Below are 21,267 nucleotides of genomic sequence, written 5' to 3'. Positions count from 1 at the left end.
AAAATCTTTTCATTAGAGTATGATTAAAAATAGTTTCATTCTAAGTCCGCTATTGTCTCAGCAAATGGATGGATATGGCAACTCTAGTCTGAGTGATAGGGGTACTCCAGTCTCACCTCCTTTCTCACATCCCCCCAATGAGAGCCACTCCCCCTTGAATTGCACCTAGCAATCTGAAATTCAACACAAGGTCAATAACACCCAAAAATACCAAGAGTCAAGACCCCACTACCATAGCAAGGTTAACTTACTTACTAGAGTAGGATTACAAACAAGGACGCATGATGCAAACAAAGAATGATTGACTAGCATAAAATTCATGCAGGACACCAATCACATTACATTAAAAGAAGAAGAGTAACCATACACAATAGGAACTCAAACATTGTTTGTAGCCTTTGAAAAGAAAATAAATCAAAACAACATATCCAAGTATCTGACTCTGATAGACAAGAACCAAAAGAAAATTCCAGGTCTCATAATGCCAAACATAAAAGAATCCAATTATAATAAAATACCAAAGAGACCATAATAACTTCTATACATCAATTATTTCAAATAAACATTAATTTCAATAACAAAAAAATTAAACCATTATAACTCATTTTATTCCTAATAATTTGCACAATAAACTAACTAACATTTATATTATTCAAAAAATTTAAAAAAACGTAATTCATTCCTACAATTTTACAATCATTGTAATTGATCAACAACAAATTAAATGAAAGATTACCCAAATTCATAAGAGAAGACACACACACACATATAAATATATATATAAAATAAATCTGAAAGAATCAGCAAAATGATTTTAGCATAGTGCATTACACATAGGCGAATTGCATTCACAGGGGGGCATGGAAAATACCCACGCATGTGGGTATGACTTCCCCATGACCTATGGGAGAAGACATCCCACAACCTAGGAAATGGCTCCCCACGATTATGGGAAGAGCCATCCCATAGCGTGGGTAATGCCTTCCACATGATCACTGGGGGTCGAGTCTCCCCACGGCCTGTGGGTTGACCCTCCCCACAATATGGGGATGACCCACTATCATATTAAACAAAAAAAATTCTATCAATAGAAATTTATACGAAACATTTAATATTTAGAATCTGGTGTGGGAAGTGCCATCCCATAGCTTGGGTAATGTCTCCCCACAGTTGTGGGTAATGCCTTCCCCACTGTTGTGGGTTGAGTCTCCCCACGGCCTATGGGTTGAGCCTCCCCACAATGTGGGGATGACCCATGATCACATAAAAAAAATTCACAAATTTTAAAAAACAATTCTATCAATAGAAATTTATACTGAACATTTAATGTTTAGAATCCATAATTTACAGATATAGAATTATTTTTTTTAAAATCCAAATTAGAATTTTATAAAAAAATCAATAATTGAAATTTGCCTATTAAACCACAGCCATGACTTCCCCACAACCTACAGGAGAAGCCATCCCACAATGTGGGTAATGGCTCCCCACAGCTATGGGAAGAGCCATCCCACAATGTGGGTAATGACTACCCACATTTGTGGGTAATTCCTTCCCCACTGCTGTGGGTTGAGTCTCTCCATGACTTCTGCTTTGAGCCTCCCCACAATGTGGGGATGATCCACGATCACATAAAAGACAAAATCACAAATTTTAAAAAGAATTCTATTAGCAGAAATTTATATTGAACATATAATATTTAGAATCCATAATTTATAGCTACAAAATATTTTTCTTTTAAATCTAAATTTAAAACTCCCTCCCTCATTTGAACATCTATCTATTCACAATAAGATGTTCTAATTGAGCATTCAATCAAGAAGATTTGATGCAAATGAGGAGAAATCTGGACACAAGCATTCAAGTTCACCAATCATGATCAAGTTATGTGTTCCTCAATAAGTGAAGGCCCGCATTAACACATATCAAACAACATCAAGATTTTTGTGAGGCTTGAAGGCAAGAAGTTTCATGCCAATGCTTATTTAAGGTTTTCAACCTCTACCATACCAGGGGAAATATCTCTTTCATAAAAATGGTTTAACCTATAGAGGCATCGGAACAAAAACAGAGAATTATCCACCAAGCAAAAAAAACAAAGAAAAAAGACTCCATTAAAAAAAGCTAACCGGAGGGGGAGCTAGGGTCCGCAAATGAGTTGGATCATTTTGTGACTAAGTGGTGGGGGACTACAAATGAAGAAGCACATTGGGATGTCCAGGAGACACAATTTGGGTCAAAATTTTCAGTGATGATGAGAAGTACTACCACTGTATCATGTTTTGAGTTCTCAATTACTTGCCAAGGTTGTTGCATTAATATGAAATATGAAAAATTGTTCCATTCGTATTTCCTAGCAAAGTATGAGCCTTTAATGTAGGCTCTTTTCAATACATTGGTAAGCATGCACACTTTCACATCGGGTTTGAAAGGCGGTGGTCTGAGAACACTTCAATGTTTCCTTAAATGGTTATTTTATGTTGTTGTGCATAAATCTTTATTCCCCTATTTGCTGAAGGCAGGAAGTTGTCAATCTAGTCTCAAGGTTGGTGGTGAGTGTATGATATTTCTGACAAAGATGGATGCCAATTTCATACTGAAGACCAAAAAGAAGCTTTGCCCGTTCCTTGGGCCGTTTACGAAAATAAGATTGAATGGGATATTTTTGTATACAAAACAAATATTAGTGAAATGCATCCAAAGATTGATGAGAGAGAGCATTGGGATTGTAGAGCACCATTACAAAACAAAAATTTATGCATACTCCCTAATTGTTGCATGGGGGTTGGAATCAGAGCATTCATTGGAGCCGATTAAAAAGGTGCTGAGTGAAATTATTCCAGAAGACTATAGTCTGGGCTTGGAAACCATCTTTGAATGGGAAATACCTAGTAAAGGGTTTTATTTGTGCAAAGGCATTGTAAAATTTCACTGCTACTTAGGGAAGATCCATACTCCTTTCTTGAGGTGGAGGGATAACTAGCTGTATGCATATTTTGAAGAGGAGGCACAAATTGGGTGGGAGGTTTTGAAGTTGTGTGTGGATATGATGGAGGTTGACAAGGAGTTGCAGCACACCTTTGAGAATTCTAGAGCCCTTGAAGAAGAGGGAACAAATGTTGATGCAAAGGGCCATGCAAGGAAATGGAAGCATGCGGACCCTAGATCCTCCTCCAGTTAGCTTTGTTAATTGAGTATTTTTTTCTGTGTTTTTTTTTGCTTGGGGGATAATTCCTTATTTTTGTTCTGGTTTCTAAACTATTTAAACCATTTGTATGAAAGAGATCTTTCCCCTGGTAGGGTAGAGGTTGAAAACCTTAAATAAGCATTGGTATGAAACTCCTTTGCCTTCAAGCCTCACACAAAGCTTGATGTTGTTTGATATGTGTTAATGCAGGCCTTCACTTATTCAGGAACACATAACCTGATCATCATTGGTGAACTTGAATGCTTGACTTCATATTTCTCCTCATTTTCCTCGAATATGCTTGATTGAAAGTTCAAATATAATTTCTTATTGTGAATATATAGGCCTACATTAGGGAGCACATTCCTACTCCTTAATTTTTCAACCATTAGGGGTTCAAATTTCTCAAATTGGCTAGACAATGGTGCTAAGCACCATAGTCCAAGAGGTCTATAGAATTGGGTGTCATATTCTATCTTTTTGAGCTAGGATAAAGGTTAGTGAGAATAGAATTGTGTTGGGCTTCTAGAAATGGCTATGAATTGAAAATAGTCAAACATGAATTAGGGGCTTGAGGCACAACAACCAAAGTGAGACCAAAATGAGTGTGAAATTGTAGAGAAATAAAATTTATGATTCTATATTTAGCCCCCACTTTAGTGGGAGTATGACCTTATGCTCATACTCTTGGTAAAGTCTATGATAACATAAACATACTTTCACCAAGTCGTTAAATTAATAAGAAAACACCAAGCCCTCCCAAATTAGGATCTTATCAGTCTAAAATATTGAGATAAAATTAGTGACATGATTGACATAGGTTACACATATACATAGAGCATGCAAGAACATGAAGAATATGACATCACTAGCCTAGTAAGGAATGCTTACTATGAGCTATAAAGAAAAGAGGCATGACACCTAGGTCTAGTGATGGATTTTTACTAGAAGTAATGTTAGAGAAGGGGAGTCAAAAAAGTCTATCAAGGTGTGTTATGCAAGTTGACTCATTCTAAGGAAGATTAAAAATTTATTATTTCTAGAAAATAAAAAAATGCAACTACAAAATGGTTGTTACAATGTGCACCAAGCAAATCATGGTATGTGATCAAAATGTAAAAACAAATCTCATGGTGTGTGCACAAAGTGTAACATATATTGGAGTATATTCCTCATATTATTGTGATTATGTGCACCTTACCAAGAGAAATTACTTTACTATATCATACATATGTTCAAAAGATGAGCATGTTGCAACAACAAAATACCCCCAAACATAGGCAAATAAAACACAATTCTCAAAAGAAATGAAAGAGAATATAAGGAATCCAACTATTGGAGCCCAAAATCACTGGTTGGTTGAACCCTAAGAATATGCCAGGTTCTACGTTTAGGCTCAACTCATGACCTTGGCCAACCAACAGAATCAACCAAAAATGGTTGTAATTTCCTACACTTTAGGCTCTGTAGGAGCTAGGCAGGTGTATCTTTTTTATTAAGCAAATTATAATTGCATTTTTCTAACTGAACTATTCTCCATTCAGATTGGCATGAATATCTAAATGGATTGATTTTACTTCTAACCCTACTCCTATCTCCTACTTGCATAAAATTGAAATTGAAATAAATATGAATGTGATTATTTTAAGTGATAAGTACCTTCTATCTATTGGGTAATAGAGTCAATATTCTATTTCCTCATTGGTTGTATACCACTCTATTGGACAATTTTTAAATTCACAGCTTGTGTAGATCAATCAATTATTTGGTTCCAAATATGTTCAATGAGTTATCTTATTATTATGACCTATCCACTTGAATTTAATGTCTCCTTGAGAGAACCAAGCAAATAAATCATAGAGAGATGTTTAAAGATTATTTGACCAATTTGAAATATACTTGATACTCATATTAATATAATAAAAAATCCACAACATACGGGACTCTTGAAATAATCTCACAAAAATTATTTGGTGATGGTATATTACATATGATGATATCATATCCCCCCTTTTATTCCATCTTGATACATTATGAAAAGACACAACTGTTTGTTAATCATTACAATTTTAATTTTAATTTTCAAATATCTTATGTTTTTAGTTTTGAATAATCTTTATCAATTTTAACTTTTCCACTCTTGCAAGTAATATTTTATAATTAAGAGTGTCTCATCTTATAATTTCCTCCTTTTAAGTGAAAATAGTTAACTTAGCCCTTTTAGCGTTCATTTATCAAAATCCACCTTAGAGTATGGGCACTTTTCAATGCTAATTCATCCAATTAAATTATCCTTATATTTCCTTTCCCGAGATGAAATTAATTTCTTCCATCCTAAAACAAAACATGTGTGACAATTTTCCCTCGCACTTTCACTTTGAGTAAAATAATTTATCTTCTTGCTCATTATTTAATTATTTTTTCTTTTCCCTATGTAAATCCCTTTTCACCTCCATGTGAATAATTTTGCACATAACTTGATCGTGTACCCAAGAACCAAAATGTAAAACATTAAACTAGGTCATTTGCCTACCAGCCATTACCCATGACACCTTTAGTATCCAAGACAAATACAATGGTAACATCTTTAAAAACTTCTCCACGCTCTATGGGGCTCACGCATCTGCAATCTTTTGTGCATAAAAAAATGTATCTCATCTTTTTTTTGGATTCTGGGAGCCTCCTTGCAAAAACCTATTTTGTTCACACCATGGGCAATCATGAATATAGAGTCAAACCAAACTCTTCTGGCACGGGTTGGGCGAAAGATGAAACCCTGGTAAAAGAAGTGAAGCCATAATTCACCTTGATGAAGATGTCAGATTTATCATATATGTCTTGTCATAACGACAGATTTATCATATATGTCTTGCAATATTTCGTTTGTGTAAAGATATTCTTTTGTAGTAACATTAACCATACATCAAGAACAAGAACACCATGTGAGAGTTTTTTAATTCTCGTAGAAATGTATAGTGCACCATCAAGTCCACTTATGATATCATGTAAAGCTACAAAGTTAATGTTTGGTTTACATCTAGGCTTAGGTCTTGGTCTATCAAGTTCACAATTTTCTTGGCTTCATTGGATATGTCATCAATGGCTATATAGCTACCATCTTTATGATCAACAATATTAGTGCAATGGGAAGGCAAAGGATTGGTCAAAATTTACAAGATTTGATTAGGTGGTGTTATGGATTTATTTCCTTTGTAATTCACACCATCCCCCACAATAACATTAAAGTCAATGAGGTCTTGAATTTCATTTTTCAAAGGCATACATCTCTCTATGTAATGTTCGGTTTAATGTTGTTATTGGCAATAGGCTTTTGAGTTACAGGTAGGGGGTAAAGGTTTTGAGGCATCTATGAGATGGATAAGGGGAAGCTTCATCAAGTTGTTGTTAATTGATTAAAGCATAATATAATGCAGGGATTTACAAAGTGGTGTGAAGTTAAATGATCCTTAAATGGTTTAGAAGAATAATGGGCTACAATAGGGGGTGTTGTGGCTGCAACTTGAGTTTCCATGTTTTTGGAAGATTGTTGTTGTTGTTGATCTTAGTAAAATTTTGTTTTATTTTCTAAATCCTTGGAATGTTTGATGAGAATCTTCAATCTTATCAATTGGAATCAAAGGTGAAGCTTCATATTGACTAACTAGAAGTTGATATTAACAAAGTGTTGTGTACAAGTGTATGAAAGATGGGCATTACAAAAGAAATTTATTTTCTTTAATATGTGATTATAAATTATCAATAAGAACTCTTTGAGTATTGAAATCTAGAATAGAATGAGAAACCCGTGAATATAAAGGTTGATATCTACCAATGAAATCAGCCACTAATTGCTGAAAAGTTACAATCAAACTATTAGGTAAGGATTAAAAACCATTCCATGGTTTATTTTAAGGATATGGGGAAGAGTTTTGTAAGTTTTTGGTCAAATAAGAAGTCATTGCAAAAAGTAGAAAAAAATTTCACATGAGTATGGGGTCATCTTTCCATTGCATTTCTCCAAAAGAGGGACCTTAATGTTTTGTGGGAGTTGGGTTTGAAGAATCTCAATCGAAAGAGGGCTACTTGCTATATATGAACGGATAGTGGATTGGGATTGGGATATGTTGACAAATTGTTATTTTATTTAGATAAAATGTTTTTTTTTTAAATGGTTTATAGCAGCCTTAGTCGCTGAATTAATTTGAAAAAAGTTGGATTGTGATGGAGGATTTGAAGGTATAGTGTGGTAGGTAAATGGAACATTGTGGTAAGTGGATGGGGGAGATGTTTGATGCATGTTTTGAGAAGAAAAAGTGATATTTGTTGAAAGTGGAACATAAGTATTTATTCATAAGATAATCCCATAAGCATCATGAATATCATTACCATTTTGTGTAGTGGTAGCCATAATGGGATATTTGTATGTAGGAACATTGGTTATTTATGTAGGCATAGGAATGGATATCTAAATTTTGAGCTGGAGGAGTGGATTGTCCAGTACCTTTCATACAACTATCTATCTTCATTGTGTTTTCATCAATTATGTGAGCTATCCTAGGTAGAACTTCCACACCATGCTCATCACCTTCAACCAACTTCCCTAAATCCTCATGTCCATATTACAAAAGTGTTCTTGGCTAATAAATTGTTGAATATTTTTGAATTACTTGTCTATCTTCCAAATTATTCATGGGTCATGGGATGTAACTAATGGATCATCCAATTTCTATAAATTAACTAAACAATGAGAATTCTTGGTAGGCTCATTAAGAATGTTTCAACTTCACCAGTAGACGAAAGGCTCATTGACAACAATAATAAAGTATATGAAGCTTCATCTTTTATTCCAATTGATAAGATAGAAGATTCTCATTAGTTACATCCCACGACTGACAAACAATTGATAAGACTAAATATTCTCATACTAGCTAACCAAAAGTTGATAATAATAATAATAATAATAATAACAAGATTTGTTATCTATATAACCATTTATAATATAACTTGATTTTGTTACACAAATTAAACTTAACAATATCTTCAACCTTAATGAAACATAAAATTTATGATTACTTTTGTCTCATAATATGTATAAATAAAATGCAAAAATCTAAAAATAATATATATATATCTGTAATATTTTACCTCTACACTAAATAATTTTTATTTTTATTATAAATTACTCAAATAAATGATTCAATCGTCTCCGTCCATCTTACAAAAGAACATTAACTTTTCTTCTGCAGAGTTACCGTAAGCTACATTTAGTTTTGTACGTTCATACATTAAATCAAAGATCAAATCTACTGAAATTTTCTTAATTAAAGATTAATTACCATTAATAAATTTCTATACGCATATCTTTTAAAGAACTCTTATTTATTTGACGTGACTGCAAAAGAGTGAGAATATTTATTTGAGATCATATACAATTAATCAATTAAATTGTATCATATCTGCATAAGCTAATGGGACAGTTTCAATGGAAATGATTTCCTTCATATGGCTATAAATTACTACTTAGACCATGAGTTGGGAAACGACTTAGCTTTGAATTGAAGGGGAGCAAGTTAGGAAGAAAATATGTGCATTACCAAAGATTGCCCAAAAAATTCGTAATTTATTTCTACAATTTTACTATTATTGTAATGGATCAACAATAAATTAAATGAAAGATTACTCAATTCATAAGAGAACACACACGTGTATAGACATGTATTATATATATATATATATATACACACACACATATAATAAATCTGAAAGACTCAACAAAATTATTTTAACAGAGTGCATTACACATAGGCGAATTGCATTGACAGGGGGGAGTGGAAAATACCCACGCATGTGGTTATGACTTCCCCATGACCTATGGGAGAATCCATTCCACAACGTGGGAAATGGCTCCCCATGACTATGGGAAGAGCCATCCCTCAACGTGGATAATGTCTCCCCATAGCTGTGGGTAATGCCTTCCCCACCCCTGTGGGTTGAGTCTCCCCACAGCATGTGGGTTGAGCCTCCCCACAATATGGGGATGACCCACGATCACATTAAAAAAAAAAGTTGCAAATTGAAAAAAAAATTCTATCAATAGAAATTTATACTAAACATTTACTGTTTAGAATCCATAATTTACAAATACATAATACTTTTTCTTTTTTAAAATCCAAATTAGAATTAAATATAACAAATTCAATAATTGAAATCTGCCCATTAAAACCACAGTCATGGTTTAAAACCCACTTACCAACAATTACAAAAAAAATACAAAACCAAAATCACAGATCTTAATCACATTGATTCCCACAGCATGGGTAATGGCTCCCCATAATGTGGGGATGACCCATGATCACATAAAAAAAAATCACAAATTTTTTAAAACAATTCTATCAACATAAATTTATACTGAACATTTAATGTTCAGAATCCATAATTTACATATATAGAATATTATTTTTTTTAAATCCAAATTAGAATTTTATAAAAAATTTAGTAATTGAAATTTGCCCATTAAAACCACAGTCATGACTTCCCCATGACTTGTGCGAGAATCCATCTCACAATGTGGGTAATGGCTCCCCATAGCTGTGGGAAGAGCCATCCTACAGCATGGGTAATGGCTGCCCACATTTGTGGGTAATTCCTTCCCCACTGATGTGGATTGAGTCTCTTCACAACTTGTGGTTTGAGCCTCAATTAACAATTTTGAATTAACAATTTCAACTTTTAGCAAGGTTGGTCAAGATAAGACTCCTCACTAGGTGTGAAGAATGACAAGGAAGACTGAGAAGGCAAGACCAATTTTTTTTCAGCAACTTAGGAGAAGAATCAATTTTGGAAGTAAGGTCATAAGATCATTGGTATGACATCTTTGTCAACATTCTCTCACCCCACAATTTCATCGGTTATAACTCAAAACTTCTATAGAAGAAGGTTTGGGATCACTTAAAATTTATTCATTTTTCTCCTTTTCTCTAGGAATAAGAGGAATATAATTAACTACTAAATATTGCTCCATTTAGAAGTTGTTGAGAATTTTACTCTTTGTCCTTTATAGGGTTTTGGAGGTGGAACTGTGGAATATATAGGAGGAATATTAGGAGGAGGAAGGATGTGTGGTAAAGGATGTGGCTCACTTGTTGCCTATAGGGTAGGAAGAGTTACTCCTATATCCATAGATGATGAAGGATCCTTGGGAGTGGTAGTCAAAGTAGATCCTAAAGGATTATCTAGGGATAAGGTAGCCATCCTATTAGCTTTGGAATTTTGATGGGAAAGGAATAGGATATATTAACGAGGCTCAAGTGGTTGAGGTTTTTTAGGCTAAAAGTAATCAAGGGTCAAGTTTTCTTGATTATCTAAGAGCTATAAAAGACTGATATATAGCTATAACTTCCCCTTTGTGAGGGAATTTCAAACACTTGTGGATTTAGAAAGGAATTCTTTCATGAATGTGACCCAAGGATAACCCAACTTCACACAAAATTGCTTTGAGGTAGGAATAATGCTCAAAATAACATCTAAGTGCTTAGAGCCAACTTCAATGGGAAGGGTGATGAGACCCTGGTAAAAGAAGTGAAGCCATAATGCACCTTGATCAAGATGTCAGATTTATCATATATGTCTTGCCATAATTCGTTTGTGTAAAGATATTCTTTTGTAGTAACAATAACCATACATACTAGATCAACAAGAAAAAGAAAACCAAGTGAGAGTCTTTTTATTCTTGTAGAAATGTATAATGCACCATCAAGTCCACTTATGATATCATGTAAGGCTACAAAGTTAATGTTTGGTTTACATCTAAGCTTAGGTCTTGGTCTATCAAGTTCACAATTTTCTTGGCTTCAGTGGATATGTCATCAATGGCTATATAGCTACCATAATTTATGCTCAACAACATTAGTGGAATGGGAAGGCAAAGGATTGGTCTAAATTTACAAGATTTGATTAGGTGGTGCTATGGATTTATTTCCTTTATAATTCACACCATCCCCCACAATAACATTAGAGTCAATGAGGTCTTGAATTTCGTTTTTCAAATGCATACATCTCTCTATGTAATGTTTGGTTTAATGATGATATTGGCAATAGGCTTTTGAGTTAAAGGAAGGGGGTAAAGGTTTTGAGGCATCTATGAGATGGATAGGGGGAAGCTTCATCAAGTTGTTGTTAATTGATTAAAGCATAATAGAATGAAGGGATTTACAAAGTGGTGTGAAGTTAAATGATCATTAAATGGTCTAGAAGAATAATGAGCTACAATAGGGGGTGTTGTGGTTGCAACTTGAGTTTCCATGTTTTTGGAAGATTGTTGTTGTTGATCTTAATAAAATTTTGTTTTGTTTTCTAAATCCTTGGAATGTTTGATGAGAATCTTCAATCTTATCAATTGGAGTCAAAGATGAAGCTTCGTATTGACTAACGAGAAGTTGATATTGACAAAGTGTTGTGTACAAGTGTATGAAAGATGGGCATTACAAAAGAAAGATATTTTCTTTATAATATGATTATAAATTATCAATAAAAACTCTTTGAGTATTGAAATCTAGAATAGAATGAGAAACCCATGAATATAAAGGTTGATATCTAAGAATGAAATCAGTCAGTTTTCCCTCAACACCTTGTTTTCAATACAATAAATCAATTAATGTAACTTGTGGCCAAATATAATTTTAAAATATTGTTGCAATCATTTTTCCACTAATTGCTGAAAAGTTACAATCAAACTATTAGGCAAGGATAAAAACCATTCCATAATTTATTTTAAGGATTTGGAGAAGAGTTTTGTAAGTTTTTGGTCAAAGAAGAAGTCATTGCAAAAAGTAGAAAATATTTTCACATGAGTATGGGATTCAGATTTCCATTGCATTTCTCCAAAAGAGGGACCTTAATGTTTTGTGGGAGTTGGGTTTGAAGAAAATCAATGGAAAGTGGGCTACTTGCGATATATGAAGGGATAGTGGATTGGGATTGGGCTATGTTGACCAATTGTTATTGTATTGAGATAAAATATTTTACAAAAAAAATGGTTTATAGCAGCCCCAGTCGTTGAATTATTTTGGAAAAAGTTGAATTGTGATGGAGGATTTGAAGGTATAGTGTGGTAGGTAAATGGAACTTTGTGGTAAGTTGATGTAGGAGATTCTTGATGCATGTTTTGAGAAGCAAAAGTGATATTTGTTGAAGGTGGAACATAAGTGCTTATTGATAAGATAATCCCATTAGTAACATGAATATCATTACCATTTTGTGTAGTGGTAGCCATAATGGAATATGTGTATGTAGGAACATTGGTTATTTGTGTAGGCATAGGAATGGATATCTCAATTTGAGTTGGAGGAGTGGATTTTCCAGTAGCTGTCACACAACTATCTATCTTCATTGTGTTTTCATCAACTATGTGAGCTATCCTACGTGTAGAACTTCCACACCATGCTCATCACCTTCAACCAACTTCCTTAAATCCTCATGTCCATATTACAAAAGTGTTCATGGATGATAAATTTTTGAAGATTTTCGAATTACTTGTCTATCTTCCAAATTATTCATGGCTCATGGGATGTAACTAATGGGTCATCCAATTTATATAAATTAACTAAACAATGAGAATCCTTGGTAGGCTCACTAAGAATGTTTCAACTTCACCAGTAGACCAAAGGCTCATTGACAACAATAATAAAGCATATGAAGCTTCATCTTTGATTCCAATTGATAAGACCGAAGATTCTCATTAGTTACATCCCACGACTGACAACCAATTGATAAGACCAAACATTCTTATACTAACTAACCAAAAGTTGATAATAATAACAAGGACGCAAAGCATCAAGTTCCTGCCATTAGTATGATTAGTTTAGAGTAAATAAAAATAGAGATAAAGATAGATGGAGAGGAAGAGGGAGAGAAATACATAGAGAGATAGAGAAAGGTAGAGAAAAAGATAAAAATAGAAAGAGAGAGAGAGATAGGAGATAGATAGATAAAGAGGAAGAGGTAGAGGGAGAGATAAAGACAGAGAGATAGAGAGAAAGAGAGATAGATCGATGAGTATATAGGGAGTGGAAGAGATTGATAGATATAGAGGGAGAGGGAGAGGGAGAGGGGGAAATAGAGGTATAGAGATAAAAAGAGGGAGAGATAGAGGGGAAGAGTGAGGGAGAGGGGTAAGGACATAGAGATAGAGACAAAGAAGGATAAGGAGAGGGAATGTTAAAGATAGAGGAGAAAGGGATAGATAGATATGAAAGTGAATTATATATATATGTAGAGAGAGAGAGAGAGAGAGAGAGAGAGAGAGAGAGAGAGAGGGGGGGTAACATGGGAAGTGGGATAAGAGGATAATATATAGAGATAGAGAGGGATAGGAAAGAGCTAGATAGAAAGGAAGAGATATAAAGATACATTGAGATAGAGGAAGAAGGGGAGAGGAGAGGGAGAAAGAGATACCAACATGCTTATGTTATGTTTACAAGGGAGAGATTGAGAGGGGAAGAGTGAGAGAGAGATGCGCAAGGAGACAAATGTAGAGGATAGAGATAAAGAGGAAGATTGATGAGATAGAGATGGGAAGGGTATTAAGGTTGATTGTTTTATTAAATTTTTCTTTTAAATTTTACATTATATGTGCAAAATTTGACCTAGTATTTTTATTGAGAAAGAATTTTTTTGAAAGAGATTATAGTTATGGTCACTACTTAAATATCACACTCTTATCATCTCTTAAAGGGACAAATAGATTGTATATTCTTATTAACCAAAATTTAATTTTGATGCTTCTAAAAAAAATCACTTCATTTTTCAAACCATCTTTATTATTTAATACATATTCATGAATTTGATAATCCTGTGTTAAATAAAAACCAAAAAAATAATAAAAAATTCTATAATATATACTTATTCATAGCAATATAACATATACTTAAAACTCTATGGAATGAACTGCACACTCTCACAAATATAAGTGGTAAGAGTATTATAAATAAAACTGTCAGCCACACATGCAAAGGAATCCAGCTGCATTCGATATGCATTCAAGCTGCCTTGTTTAAATTCAATATGCGATCAATCTCACAAGATATGATAGGATTTGCGTTTAATATGACAAGATATATCAGAGTTTGCATTCAATATGCAAACAACTCCTGTCAGACTTCATTGAATTTTTTTCCTTATATTTGCTCGCACAATCAATGTGCTCGGACAAAATTAACACATTCAATTAAATGCATAAAGTTTCAAAATTGCAGAATGTGCAAATTTTAATTCATATAGAATTTGGAAACATAAAATATATATTTTTACAACTACTGTAGCTCCTATAAACCAATAGGAAATCAAATAAATAATCTTATTTGAATTATTTAAATATGTATAAATATTTAAACTATACAGCTTACACAAAAATTTAAAAATCTTTACAGCTGATTGGTCTGCTCAAAAAAAAAATACCCAGGAAATGCATAAATATCCTGTCTAGTGAAAGGAACTAATAATGAATAATCATTAAAAGTAAGAATAAAAAATTACAATATGAAAAGTTTGAAACTGAACTCGGGATGCTTACAAAAGTCCTCTTGACCTGAACAAAGCTCTTATGATTGAAATATCAAGAATAACATGGCACCCTGAAAGCATAGTTTCTGATTAGTATAAGCATTGTTACATGCTATCAATGTTTGGAAAAACTAAATTATAAAAGATCAGAGGAACATGACAAAATTGCAAAGAAAATTTAGGACCAAAGACCAAAAGATCCAAAAAAAATATCTTGACAGTTTTTTCAGTTGCTAAAATTTGGATTGGATGGGGCATTGAATTAGAATGTAATTATTTTTATTTAAAAATATAATTTATTGCAATTTGAACTTGAGGATACCAAAGATTTTATAATCCATTGCTGGAAGATTATAACACTACTTATCAATTTTATATTTAAAAAATGAAAACATTTATTTAAAAAAAACTTAATAATAAAATTGAATACATTACAATAATTTATTTCTTTTCAATGCATGAATTGGCCAGTTTAAATAGTTTACTTTCAAAATCCACGTGTATTCTCTAGTCAACTACATTTTGCATGCATGCTTTTCAGAATAGTGTCAGAATAGGTGGCAAAAGCTTTATGTGCGCTAGGTTTTAACCTTGGAGGCTTTATAAATGCTCATGTAATCCGTGTGCACAAAATTCAACAATGGCCCACTTTATAAATGCTCATGTAATCCATGTGCACAAAAATTCAGCAATGGCCCAAATAAATAGAAGATTGTAAATTCAAATACTTTTTAGTAATTAATTAGCCTTCAGGCTGAAATATGGGAGGAGCTTGTAACACTTTGGATTGAAAGCTAATGGAATGCCAGATGATTAATGTGGCAGTGATGAGAGAGTGGTGCATTGCAGGAAAACCCATGTTGAAATCTTTTTTCCTCCAACAGAAGCACACAAGATCAATTCATTCATTTACCCTTTCTGTTTATCCTTTACAAAAGTTGAACGCCTTAATAGAGCAGCATCAAAAGATCTTTAACACTTCCACTCATTGCTCCCTTTCTAAATCTGAAGCAGAGACTGTAAGTTTTACAATTATTGCACTGGTTTTCTTGGTCACTGATTTTGTTTTCCTCAAATATCAGAGTTATTTAGACGTATAAATGGATATTATTACTTTTCTTTTAATTCGGTATACATCACATTTTGGATATTATTGAGATATTCATGGTGAATCTGGCCATGTCAAGGAGCTTCAACAAATAATCTTTAACTGCATTTCTCGGTTATATTGATAATGCAGAAGACCTTTGACAATTATTTATCTTGACAAATCTGTTAGTCATTTTATTTGTCAAGTTGGTTACTAATTTTTTAATATTAATCTTATTTAAGACTTATGAAACTATTGCAGTGATTTCCACTATAATTTTGTTTCTTGATATTTTGTTTATGATTAAATTTCATTATTGTTGCGTAGATTTTCCTTTTGTGCGTATGGCAAATACCTCATTTTATTGGATGTAACCTTTGACTTAGATGTTATTACTAGGGCATCTCTTCACCTAGAGCATAGCTGTTCACATGAATAAATTGTATTTAGAGATTAGTTTGCATATTACATCTCGATTGTTCAAAATGTCAAAATAGGACTAATTGAATGGATTTATATTTGAGAATTCGTTCACAGCTTTACATCTTGAGCTAAACCAAAATATCAAGAAAACTACTACTTAAATTGATCTATGTTTAGAGATTAGCTTCCTGCTAGACCGAATTCACTTGTGGACATTAAAATATACAAATAACATTAAAAAAAATGGTGGCAACAACAAATTAAATCCATAAAATTAAATATTTTAGGGATTTAGTGTTTTCTAGTGACATAGAACACAACGCATGAGATATCTGTCAATTAACAAGCAAAAAAAATGAGAAAGAACAAGCAAACAAAGAAGTGAAATTACAATGTAGTAATTTCTTCTGCAAGCAAATTGGTGTCTTCTTCAACAACAAGATCTCTCACAGGAATTCGGCCACTGTGCTTTGTCCGTCTACTGCCTTCCTCATTTGAAATGGAAAATTTACCAATGTGTAAATAAATTGGCTAAGAAAAACTCTTTTCAACTAAACACTTTTGAAATTAAAAAGCATCAGAGAAAGAAAAGACTGCCTAAATTAATGAACAGAGTATGGACAACAATAAATAAAGAAATCAAGAGAATTGAAAGAATAGCTCACAAAAAATAACAAACAATGTTACCCTAAAACTGCTTGCTGCTTGAACGGGTATGGAAATGAGAGACAGATCGAACAAATACAGCTGGGTCGATAACAAGGAAAAGCCACATATAGATGAGAAGCTCGAGAACCCACTACACATTAAATGTGCATTCAATGAGATAGTTAAATTTTTATGCAAGGACGTGTACAAAGATGTTAGAATTTGTATTCCTCCAAATATTTTGTTAGTTTTACTTAGATTTACCAATATCATTGCCCATAGCGTCAAACTTAAATAAAATAATGAAAAATAAATAAAAAAGAAATTATGCACTACTATTACCGATTTGAGCCAATCAAAGAACAGATAAATGCTATGATTTAAATTAAAAAAAATATGTATTAAATATGAATTATAGAAATGCACAGTATTAAACTAAAATTTTTGAATATGATTGGCCAATGTAAAAAAATAAATTGCATCAACGGATGCATTAGTAACTTCCCTGTTGGCAAGAACAAGATTTGTTATTTATCTAACCATCTCTAATATAACTTGATTTTCTTACACAAACTAAACTTAACAATATCTTCAACCTTAATGAAACATTAAATTTAAGATTACATTTGTTTCATAAATATATAAATAAAATGCAAAAATCTAAATATAATATATTAAAATAAAATATATATATATATATATATATATCTGTGATATTTTACCTCTACACTAAATAATTTTTATTTTTATTATAAATTACTCAAATAAATGATTCAATCGTCTCCGTCCATCTTACAAAAGAATATTAACTTAGAACATTAACTTTTCTTCTGCAGAGTTACCGTAAGCTATATTTAGTTTTGTACGTTCATACATTAAATCAAAGATCAAATCTACTGAAATTTTCTTAATTAAAAATTAATTACCATTAATAAATTTCTATACGCATATCTTTTAAAGAACTCTTATTTATTTGACGTGACTGCAAAAGTGTGAGAATATTTATTTGAGATCATATACAATTAATCAATTAAATTGTATCATATCTGCATAGGCTAATGGGACAGTTTCAATGGAAATGATTTCCTTCATACGACTATAAATTACCACTTAGACCAAGTGTTCGGAAACCACTTAGCATTCTGAGAATTGAAGGAGAGCAAATTAGAAAGAAAATATGTGCATTACCAAAGACTGCCCAAAACCCACCACTGGAGGAGTGTGGTGGAGGGACGATGCACAATGGGTTTTATACCAGGCTTCAAATGCGGAGTCTATCAAGCAAAGCATAGCCTCTGGAGCTCTAACCGTTGATCTTGGGATTATTATGTCTGTTGCTCATCCAAATGGTGAACGATATATGGCAGACCTAACTGTAATGCAACAATACAATGTAAGGTCAGGGTATAGGAGAGACATTCATGTGGTTGAACCAGACGATAAATCATCTTCAGAAGAAAAAACGACAGAGACTGTCTATGAAAGCTCCGAGGTACAGTTTATTTTTGTCATTTTTGTCTTTGATTGTTGTTATTATGGAAGAAAATTCACTGATGGATTTGTGTGTACATTGAATAGGAGGAAGAAGGGTCCGAAGTTGAGCCACGAGTGTATTACCGTGACAAACAAGGAAACCTGCAGCAATATTCTACTCGAATGGCCAGACAAATCATTGGAGCTCTTGCGCAGATGAAAGGAAAATTGATTGTTGACATTGATAGCCAGTTTAGTGTAGATCTTGGAAAAATGAAACACATGGATAAGCAATCTGGTGAATGTATGGATATAATTGTGGAGTTTCCAATGCCTTGGGCTCATTTTTCTCCAAATTCTTTCCATCATAAGCAGGCCAGAAGATTTTGCTCCTAACTTTCTTCTTCTAAATTGGTTAAGAATACAAAATAAGTTAACAATTATCCTTGATCCCTGTTTTCTTATAACTGCTTCAAGGGATATCCATTATCGTTTTCTCTTCTCGGAATCACTAAATGGGTAAATTTTGTTTGCAGATTTTATCAGCTGTACTGGAGGAACTCGGCACTCTTGACTGTTGTTCTACAATCCTAGAAAAAAGAAGCTCACCTCACCAAATTGTGTCCAAGCAAATGAACCCAATTGCAAAAGCAGGAAGCAAAAGCAAGCTCTTCACCACTTTTGTAGATACATTTATGGAGCTGGAGTCGGTCATATTGGAAGATATCATGAGTAATTACATATTTCTTTGGCTGTTCTTAATCACTTCCAACATTATTCATTTCTAATTCTGAGAGAATAATTTTATTTGTTATTCTATTCATGGTTTCTATGTTTTTAATGAGCAGAGCATATGTGGAAAATAATGTCAACAAAGCAAAATGACGAGTCAGACTACCTGCAATATGTTTTTCAGGAAGAACAAACCGAAAGGAAGAGGAAAAGGGAGAGTAACACAGAGAATGAAAGGAAGAAGAAAAGGGAGAGTAACACAGAGAATGAAAGGAAGAAGAAAAGGGAGAGTAACACAGAGAATGATAGTGGTGAGTATGCGAGAGTTCCCATGCTGTTACACAATGCCTGTCACCTAAAGAAATTGAAGTTTCTGGTAAGCATGGCAGTGGTAGTACATGATGATCATCACATATCAAAAGACCTTGAAAGGTACATACCCACGAAAGAAATCAAGTGTGTAATTCCTATAGTCACAATCCAGATTAGTCCTGTAGCCTTGAAAATTTAAGAACATCATATGACAGTACTCTTAGGGTTAGGTCAAGCTTTTTTGCGAAGTCTCGTTGTTTGTCAGCATAAGTCTCACGTATGCTGACAATGGCCTAGCTTAGCTATATCAAAACTAAACTACCGCCTTTTTGTTATATATATTCTAATATATATAGATATATTAAACTTTAATGATGACTTGTTTCACAATATCGGTTTGAATCTTTTCCGTGTTTCATAATTGAAGTTAGGCTTACTCGTCAATGAATGTACTGTTACAATATGCCTTTCAAATTTTGAATTAATTAGTTAAATCAATGTGCGGTTTAATTTCATGTCTCGAGAGGAAATGTTGATAAATTGGATAACTTTCAATAATATATCGTTTTATTAGTTATCATTTTTTAATTATGAAAATTGTTTGACATATTTATAAACTTTTCGGAGGCTCCTCTTTTTGTTTTCATACAGATGAAGTGATAACAAGATTGGCAATGAGGTGTTTTTTTAAGATATGATGTAAAGTAGAACTTTTGAAGAAGACAAAATTATTGGTTTGTTTGGGTTGTGTGGATGTATTGGTTGGACAATCTTTTAATATTTAAAAGAAAAATAAAATAAAATATTTTGTGGGATAAGATAAAGGTTAATTAAGAATAAACAAAATGAAATTGTAAGGAAAATTAAGAAATAGCTACTATTTGTATGGCTATTATTTTGAGAGGTTGATTATGTTGCACAATAGTTGTTTGGATAGCTTGCAAGTTATAGTAGTTTCTGACTTTCAAGAATAACTTGGAATATTAAAATTTGAGAGTATGTTGTAATATTGTTTTTGTAAAGAATGACATACATTTAAGGGTAATTATTGTAATTGAAATTATTATGTTATTATAGATCATGAGAAAATTATGGTATGAAGTAAAGAATTAAGTTGTATTAGATACTAAGCTTGATTCAAATGATGCCTAACATGCTGGAAATGTATTAATATATTGAACTGACAGAATCTGTTTACTTGTGAGAAAATAAAAGAATAATTTAGAACAATTTTTTAAAGATGACATGGATTGGACAACTCACATGATGCATAAGGTACTAGATAAAATGCTTAGGGTGTGACATATAATAATAATGAGCAATTTTTATTCAATAATGTTATGTCACAATGGTGAAAATGGGAAACATGAAACCTCTAATCAAAAGGAAATGAGACATTAAAAGAAATGTTGCAAGAGAGTAAACCATTATTATATTTGTAATGTTACTGATTGATGAGAACTAAAAACACATACATACCTTCATATAATATTTTTTAGATGTTATGATTTGTAATAAAACGTTAATTGAATAAATAGATATAGGTGAGCATATTATACATTTAAATAATACAAAAGATAATCATCCATAGGTAACCAACACAAAGACATTAAAAGCATAAATAAATGATATGTCAACCAACCAACTTGTACAAACAAAACAATAAAATAATTTTAAAAAATTTCAACCATATTAAATAATTTCATGTAGCCGGGTCTGCATATCCAGTAATTCCGTTTTAAGTTTTTCCAATAACCGTTTACCTTTTTGTTACTTGTTGTAAATCTGTCCGCTCTCCGTTTACTCTGCCATCGTTTTTTTTATTATTTTTATTCATGTCGTT

The sequence above is a fragment of the Cryptomeria japonica genome, chromosome 10 (assembly GCF_030272615.1).
Source record: "Cryptomeria japonica chromosome 10, Sugi_1.0, whole genome shotgun sequence".
NCBI classification, from domain to species: domain Eukaryota; kingdom Viridiplantae; phylum Streptophyta; class Pinopsida; order Cupressales; family Cupressaceae; genus Cryptomeria; species Cryptomeria japonica.
The sequence above is the reverse complement of the archived record's forward strand: the minus strand, read 5'-3'. Positions refer to the sequence as shown.